An 8,774-nucleotide genomic window follows, 5' to 3' on the forward strand; every position below is an offset into this window, starting at 1 on the left:
CGTACCCGTGAGAGAAGGGGATAGAAGAATAACATGGATGATAGCAAAATTAACCAATGAGATGTTAGTGCTGTAACTCGTAACCAATAGTGAAAAGCCACACGAACGGGTAGAATTGTATAAAAATGCACTCGTAGCAATAAATGGCGCCTATTACTTCAATCTTGAAGGAGCCTGGTCCATGTCGTTTGTCCGGCTCAACCGCGACACTGTTGTCGTCCCCCCACAGCCCGACTGTCCCCAGCCCCCGTGTCTCTGCCCCAGCTCCTGCTCCCAGGCCCGGCCTAGCGGTCAGGCCTAGCGGTCAGGCCTAGCGGTCAGGCCGGGCTTTTCCCCAGCCAGGAGCGGGCAGCCCCCCCCAGCGCTCTGGGCAACGAGCCCCGGCCAGGCGGCCACTGCCAGCCCGGGGGAGCAGCCCAGGCCTGGCCCTGGGGCCCTGGTGTGAACCCAAAGGGGTAAATCCCAGTGAAAAGTGCTGTGCAGTGTAACGGCCCCCCAGGGCCGCGCACCCCAACACGGGGAGCTTGGGGGGGGCGGGTGTTATAAACGAAGACAAGTTTTTAAGCCAATCAATTAATTCTAGTGAGCAAGCGCATTTAAAGCGAGCGGTAGTTAGGCAGGACAGCGCTGGGTGACGGGGCTCGGTCCCCTCCACTCTCCGTGGGTGCTCATATGAGTTCCCCCGTGTCCACGCGCTGGTGATGCTGCTCGCGGGCGCCCAGCAGCTCTCGGGTTGGTGGACGCTGCTGCTGCGGCAGAATTTGCCGTGGAAAATGTTGCGTTTTGAGAGACCGGACACCGCTGGTTTCTGGCTCCGAGAAGCTGAGTCACTGGGGGGCTGTCCCGTCTGACCTTGCTGCCTGATCCAGCGTTCAGGCCTTGGTTTAACTGCCACCACAAGGTCCTACGAAACATCACCAAACTTGCACACACACAGTTACTGCTCACAATGTGCATAATATTGTTATAAATGAAGACGAGTTTTTGAGCTACTCAGTTAATTTTATTAAGCAAGCGAATTTAAAGCAAGCGGTAATTAGGCAAAACAGCGCTGGGTGACCGGGGGAACTCGGTTCCGCCAACGGCACACAAACTCAACTTTTCGTGTGTGCTTATATTTGTTATGCACTCATTCACGCACTGGGACACCCTGACGAATTAGTTCCTGGTTGGCTAGTCGACAATGTCCATGCGCTACCGGGCGCTTTGTTATCTGATGCACCATCTGGGGCTCTGTCATCCGGTGCACTATCCAGGTGCTCTCTGTTATCAGTTGCACTATCCGGGCGCTCTGTTATCCGGTTTCCTCCAGATGTTGGCATAATTACTATTACAAAGTTCTACAAAACATAATCAATCTTGCACAAGCGTAGTTACTGCTTACAACAATATGCATAATATAACACAACATACATAACACAACTGAGTTCCACTTGATTTGATCAACAATAACAATTTTGATCATTTACTTATTACAATCCCCCCTTTCCTTTTTACTCATTTATTTGTTGATCAAATCGAGTTACCGCTTCTCGGGCTAGTAAGGTAATTTCAGCTTCTTTATCAGTACCATGTTTCTGTAGCAGCATAAGGTGTACCTGCTCTACACGGCTTTTAACTAGTCCAATAAGTCGATTTAGGATACATCACATCTTCTGGATGATATAATATCTTTGGAATAATGGTAACTGACATGCAATACTCTCGGGAACTGTTAAACACCTTTGAAGACACACATGGAGTAAGTTCCGTCCTGGAACATATGCATTTTGTTCCATTCGGGGGAATAACATATCCTGTGGTTTCATTAAGGCTCGGTATGATATTCCCACAAAGTGACCTCTTGGAATTTGGTACTTTACCTATACAAGTCCCTATCCCAGTTACATGTTGCATAGTTATCCCTCTTTTCTGCTTTTCCCGAAGACACTGAATAGGTGCATACTCCTGCAGGTCCCCATCCGACCTTTAAAAACTTATCAGTATTTGCTGGAGGAATTGGCCAGTTTGAGGCAATTGTTTCACACCCCCAGTAAGCGCGGTAATAGTGTCCTGGGGTATTACAATATGAGGGCCCTGTGCTAGGGCACATATAAAACCCTATTTTGTTAAGGCATGGCTCAACCTGAACTAGTTGGCATAAGGTTGGAGTAAAAGAGGGTGACCCTGATGTGGTCTGTTGTTGTATTATCGTTTGGTCCTCCCATCGATAGAGGGTCCATTTAAAAGGTTGGTGGGAACTCTCCTGATTTATTGTTATTATTACCGGTAAGGTAAGGAGGATTAGGGAGAGCGACCCAGCCCCTGGCTGGCTGAAAATCAGCCAGTGGAGGTTCATTTTGTTGAGGGTTGTTTGCTTAATGGAGCTGCTTTATTTTAGAAGTTTTCGGAGGCACTTGCCAATCCCCACAAGGATACCCCTCTGCCTTACCCTGGGCCTATTCTGTTGCTTCAGAATAGCCGGGTAGGTTATCTTCTCGGCAGCAGTTGTAGTCTTCAGGGGACTGCCTCCTGAATTCTCTCCTTGTTCTGCCACAACCCACTTTCCAATACTCAACCCAATAGGGCTATTTTCAAATACAAGGTTTCGGCCACTATCCCGAATCCTCGCAGGTTTTGGAACACTTCCTGTATCTTTTCTTACCAACACGCTTCTTTACACTTCCTTTTGGTTATTTCCCAAATGTCTGGACTTACGGTTCATACAGAAAGTACTGAATATTTGTACTACACTCTATGTTCTTAACTATAAGTTCCTCTCCTAACTGTGCAACAGTTTTGTACCAATCTCTTCTATAATGTCTGTATCTAGGCCAATCCTCCCGTCCAGTAATTCTCAATATTTCCACAGTCCTTATGGTTTCTCCCAAACACTCATCACACCATCATTCAACCTGAGAAAAGCTTTTCCCACTGCTGTACCCCGCACCCTCTACACACACGACATACTCAAGGATCACATTGTTTGCATACAGGACACGCGATATGTGACTTCCGTAATTCTTTACAGTTGTCCATACGAAGCTTAGTGTCTATGGTTATACGTCACATGTCTGTTTCCTCCTGAAGGTCAACTTTAACTCGTCCGGGTTCCCGGCGACTTCCCAGTCTGTATGCAGGATAGGACCTTTTACTCAGCTAGCGTGTGTCTATCCTCTTTCCGCGGTGTGGACTGCGGTATCTGTCGTGAGTAAAACAAGGAAAGGTCCCTCCTAGCGAGGGGTTAACGATGATTCTTTCTAGGTTTTTACGAGCACTTGATCTCCTGGTTTAATTCTATGTATTGCTATATCTAAAGGTGGTCTTTGAACCACCAGGCCTCGCTTTAACAGTTCTTGCCTCCTTTTCATGAGTTCTATAAGATATTCTTGTAACATCTTTTCTTCCACTTTAGGGTGTTCGATTGGTTTCTCCAAATCATAGGGCATTCCATATAACATTTCAAAGGAGGAAAGTCCTGTATCGGCCCTCGGTTGTGTCTTTATGTTCAAGAGGGCTAAAGGGAGGCACTTCACCCAGTTCATTTTGGTTTCTATCATTAATTTGGTCAGGTGCTTTTTAATTTCTCCGTTCATTCTTTCGACTTTTCTTGAACTCTGGGGGTGCCAAGGAGTGTGATACTCCCATCTGGTTCCCAGAGCTTCTAACGTTTCTCTAATTATTTTGGAAGTAAAATGGGGCCCTCTGTCCGAATCGATAGCTAACATGATCCCATATCTAGGTATGATATGCTCTAATAATATTTTTACTACTGTCCTTGCAGTGGCCCGAGCTACCGGAAAGGCTTCAACAAAGTGAGTTAGGTGGTCTACCATAATTAGAAGGTATTTATATCTGCCCACCTTTGGTAGCTCCGTAAAGTCTACCTGAATCCTTTCGAATGGCTTCTTGGCTATTTGCCTCCCCCCAGGGACTCTTTCTTTAAGACGCTGTTTATTTATTCTTTGACATGTTAAACATTCTCCAACGATTCTTTTTGCTAGATCATAAACCCCCAGGGTCATGTATTTATTAGCGAATTGATCTACCAGAGCTTGTACTCCCCAATGGGTTTGCCTATGAAACTCTCTCAAAACTCGCCAAGGTACTCCTTTCGGGAGCATTTCCCTCTCATCAGGTAGCCACCACTTTCCTTCTCGTTCAACTATTCCCATTTGTTCCAATTTTCCTTTTCCTGATTTGTAAATCTCATAGCATACTTAGTTTGTACAGGATCTTGTTCCACTGCTTTTATTACCAGTAACGCAGCTTTCTTAGCTTCCTCATCTGCTAAATTATTCCCTCTTATTTGCGTGGAGGTTCCCTTCTGATGGCCCTTTACATAAACTACCGCGATTTGTTTGGGCCCTCTTAATGCCTCTAAAGTTTGCTTTATTAAGGTCTCATGTATTAATCTCTTACCTTGAGAATCCATTAGGCCCCTCTCTTCCCAAATTTTTCCGAACATGTGAACTACCCCAAATGCATATTTAGAATCCGTAAATATTGTTCCTCTCTTATCTTTTAACAATTGTAATGCCCTCAATACTGCGAACAGCTCACAAGCCTGCGCCGACCATCCTGAGCTAAGGGAACCCGACTCCTTAGTTGTCCAGCTGTTTCCTTCTATTATGGCATATCCTGATTTCCTTTTTCCGTCCACTACCCGTGATGATCCATCTACAAACAGTTTTTCTCCACATAGCAACTCCTCTTCCTCTAAATCCTCCCTTATCTTGGTTTGATATTCTATTACCCTGATACAGTCATGGGAAAGGGGTTCGCTCGGTTCTCCATACAGAAATTGAGCTGGGTTCTGCAAATTAGTAGTTTCAAGCTCTAACTTGGGAGAGTGCAACAGGATTCCTTCATATTTCAGTAACTTAGCATCCGTAATCCATTTATCAGCTTTCTGCTGTAATACCTCGTATATTATGAGGGGTGTACACTTTTAACTCTTCTCCCATAGTTATTTTCCCAGCTTCTTCGACTAGGAGGGCAGTAGCAACTATAGCCTGTAAACAGGTAGGCCAACCGCAACTAACTGGATCTAATAACTTGGAATAATACCCCACGGGTTTCTTTTTTCCTGCCCATTCTTGCATTAGGACCCCAAAGGCTGTTCCACCCTCCGTGTTAACAAATAGACAGAAAGGCCTCCGGGTATCCACCAGACTCAGTACTGGGGCATTTACTAAATCAGTTTTTAAGTTTTCTAATTGCTCGTCATCCTCTGTACTCCATTTCATCAGATCTTCCCCCACTAGCTTCTGATATAAGAACTCAATCTTGTAGCCGAAAAGACCTAAAAGTTGTCGCACTTGCCTTTTATTCTTGGGAGGCTGGAGGGACAAAATAGCGTTTACTCGCTCTGGATCTAGTCTCTTTGTCCCTTTACTCAGCCAGTGCCCTAGATATTTTACTTCTTCCTCAGTAAATTGCAGTTTAGATTTTGATACCTTTAAACCCTTTAGGCTCAAGAAATTTAATAACTTAATGCTGGTGCTTCGCACACTATCTTGGCTTTTGCCAGCTATTAATAGGTCATCTACATATTGTACCAAAACTACTCCAGGTTCCAGTTCAAAATCTTCCAGGACTTGTTCTAGGGCCTGCCCAAAGAGGTTTGGCGATTCAGTAAATCCCTGTGGAAGAACCGTCTATCTAAGTTGTTGCTTCCGATGGGTATCAGGGTTCTCTCACTTAAAGGCAAAATAGTCACGACATTCTTCTCTCAAAGGACAGGCCCAGAAGGCATCCTTTAGGTCTATTACACTATACCAGGTCAATTCTGGGGACACTTGGCTTAATAGGTTATAAGGGTTGGCCACTACCGGAAATCTAGTTACCGTTCTTTTATTTACTTCACGGAGGTCTTGTACTAGACGATAGGACCCATCTGATTTCTTTACGGGCAATATGGGGGTATTATGGGGCGACATGCATGGTTCTAGCAACCCCTGCTGTAATAATCGATCAACTACCGGTTGCAGCCCGTGTCTCCCATCCTGTGATACAGGGTATTGTTTAACACGTATTGGTACTTCCGGATCCGTTATTGTCACTGTAATCGGTGGAATATCTAATTTTCCAACCGACTCGGGAGTGTACCATACTTCAGGATTGATCTTAGCTTCGTCTTCGGTTGTTAAAGCGTACAGTTTTACCTTCAATTCTTGATCTTTTACCTCTAAATTAATTCCCAATTCAACAATTAAATCCCTTCCTAATAGGTTATATTCGGCTTCAGGTACTAATAAAAAGGACCCTACCCCTGTCCGGGATGGGGATTCTATTTCTACTCCTCTCATTACGGGTACAAAAAAAAGGTTCTCCTTTTGCCCCTATTACTTGTATTTTCTCCGAGGAGGGGGTGCATCCCCGGGGCACAATTTGGACAGTAGATCTTTCTGCCCCTGAATCCACCAGGAATTCTATTTCCTGACGCTGGGGACCTAACTTCAATTTTATCAAGGGCTCTGTTGTTTTAGAAGTCCCCAGCACATAGAGCCCCTGACACCTCTACTCCACATGATACATCTTTTCATCCTGTATACGTTTCCTACAATTCATACGCATATGTCCCTTCCTCTGGCAGTAAAAACATTCTATTTCTCTCAAATCCTTCGGTCCGACTTGGCTCCCCTGAGGCGGCCCGTTCCCACTTAGGCGTGGTGGCCCCCCCCTTCTGTGGAGCCGTCCTCTGTCCCTCTCGAACTGCCGCTACCAGAATTTTAGCTTGTCTCCTCTGGGTCTCTTCCTCCCTTCTCACGTAAACCTTCTGCGCTTCCCTTAGCAACTCGTCCAACCCTTTCTCTTGCCAGTCTTCCAACTTCTCTAACTTCTTTCTAATATCCGGCCATGACTTCGCCACAAACTAAGTTTTTAGAAGAGCTTGCCCGACCGGTGTCGCAGGGTCTATCCCGGAGTAAAGCTGCAAGCTCTTTCTTAATCTTTCTACCCATTCTGTGGGAGTCTCATCTTTCTTTTGTTGTTCATTAAAAACTTTTATTTATGTTCTGCCCCCGAGGGACCGATTCTTTAATCCCTTGTACGATTATAGTGCGGAGATCTCCCATGTGGCCCCTGTGTTCCGGGTTTTGATTGTCCCAATTAGGGCGCTGCTGGGGCCACTTAATGTCAGCACCCGTCCCTTGCTGGTGTTTCTGGTCCCAGACTCTCATTCCTGCCCTCCTGATCATTTCCCGCTCTTACTGGCGGGGGATCATAGGGAGGGGGAGGGGGTGGAGGTTCCTCAGGGACCCTCTTTTTGCGGCTAGATTTCTTTCCGCCTAAGGCGAAAATCCCAGCGCGAGTGGCAGAAGGTAGCCAACAGCGCGCATACTCGCTCTCTTCAGGATTAAAAGGCTCCTTATCATTTACATAAAGTTTTAGGGCCTGACAAATCTAATCTTCAAATGAACCAAAAATTGGCCAAAATAAATGATCTGGTCTAATCTGCTGGTTACCCCAGACATACATACAATAATATACCATTTTCTCTTTACTCTTATTTCTCGTGCAAGATGCACCTTCCCAATTTTTGAGCATAAAGCCCATTGGGGAATCCCGGGGAATATCTGGAAACCTCTCCTTGGGTCCCTTCCCCATGAGATCAGAGGGCTTGCTCTTCCTCTGTCCCATCTTCCGGAGTGCCTTCTTTCACACACACACACGCACCCCTCGTTCGTGGCTCACGCCCTCGCGGGCAATGAGAACCGCACTACTAGAAGGTCCCGCTCTGCCTTACGGCAGAGTCCACACTCGCTTCGCTTCCTCCCCACAAGGCGGGGGGGGCGTCTCGTTCAAGCACACTCCAGGAAACCCACCCCAACCGAACGGAATCACTTTCTATACTTACCCTCCCTCGGGTCTTCGTCCGGCTCTTTGTGCACAAAATTTACGGGGTTTTGATTCTTTTGCCTAATTACCTGAATTTAGGGTTCGGAGGTTAAGGTTTCAGGGCGAGCCTTCGTCCACTCCAGGGCCGTCTAAAAACGGGACGGGGCGCCTCCCCAAAGTTTAGAAGGCCCTCCTAGAAGTCCTTAATCCGAGTCACGGCACCAAAAATTTGTTATAAATGAAGACGAGTTTTTGAGCTACTCAGTTAATTTTATTAAGCAAGCGAATTTAAAGCAAGCGGTAATTAGGCAAAACAGCGCTGGGTGACCGGGGGAACTCGGTTCCGCCAACGGCACACAAACTCAACTTTTCGTGTGTGCTTATATTTGTTATGCACTCATTCACGCACTGGGACACCCTGACGAATTAGTTCCTGGTTGGCTAGTCGACAATGTCCATGCGCTACCGGGCGCTTTGTTATCTGATGCACCATCTGGGGCTCTGTCATCCGGTGCACTATCCAGGTGCTCTCTGTTATCAGTTGCACTATCCGGGCGCTCTGTTATCCGGTTTCCTCCAGATGTTGGCATAATTACTATTACAAAGTTCTACAAAACATAATCAATCTTGCACAAGCGTAGTTACTGCTTACAACAATATGCATAATATAACACAACATACATAACACAACTGAGTTCCACTTGATTTGATCAACAATAACAATTTTGATCATTTACTTATTACAATATAACTGAGTTCCACTGGGTTTGTTCAACAATAACAACTTTGACCATCGCTTATTACAGCGGGGAGGCCCCGCTGTGCAGCCAGGCCGGGCTGACAGACACGGCGACAACGACCCCCCTTCCCTTCTCCATCTCTACAGTGTGGGTTTGGCTCCCTGGCCGCTCACCCCCACCCACACCGTTCCATCATTTTCTCCAGCAGCAGCA

At 46.2% G+C, this 8,774-nt stretch overlaps 1 long non-coding RNA gene across 1 annotated transcript; it reads right to left on the minus strand.

Annotated features, from left to right (window-relative positions):
• Positions 1–981: 981 nt before the first annotated feature.
• LOC309452055 lies at positions 982–8,561 on the minus strand. Its single transcript, XR_014186419.1, has 2 exons — positions 7,841–8,561; positions 982–3,181 (listed from the first exon to the last, which is right to left on the minus strand). It is a non-coding gene; the product is annotated as an uncharacterized lncRNA (long non-coding RNA).
• Positions 8,562–8,774: the final 213 nt, after the last annotated feature.

Source organism: Streptopelia decaocto (assembly GCF_964273445.1).
Source record: "Streptopelia decaocto genome assembly, contig: HAP1_SCAFFOLD_1201, whole genome shotgun sequence".
Lineage (NCBI taxonomy): Eukaryota > Metazoa > Chordata > Aves > Columbiformes > Columbidae > Streptopelia > Streptopelia decaocto.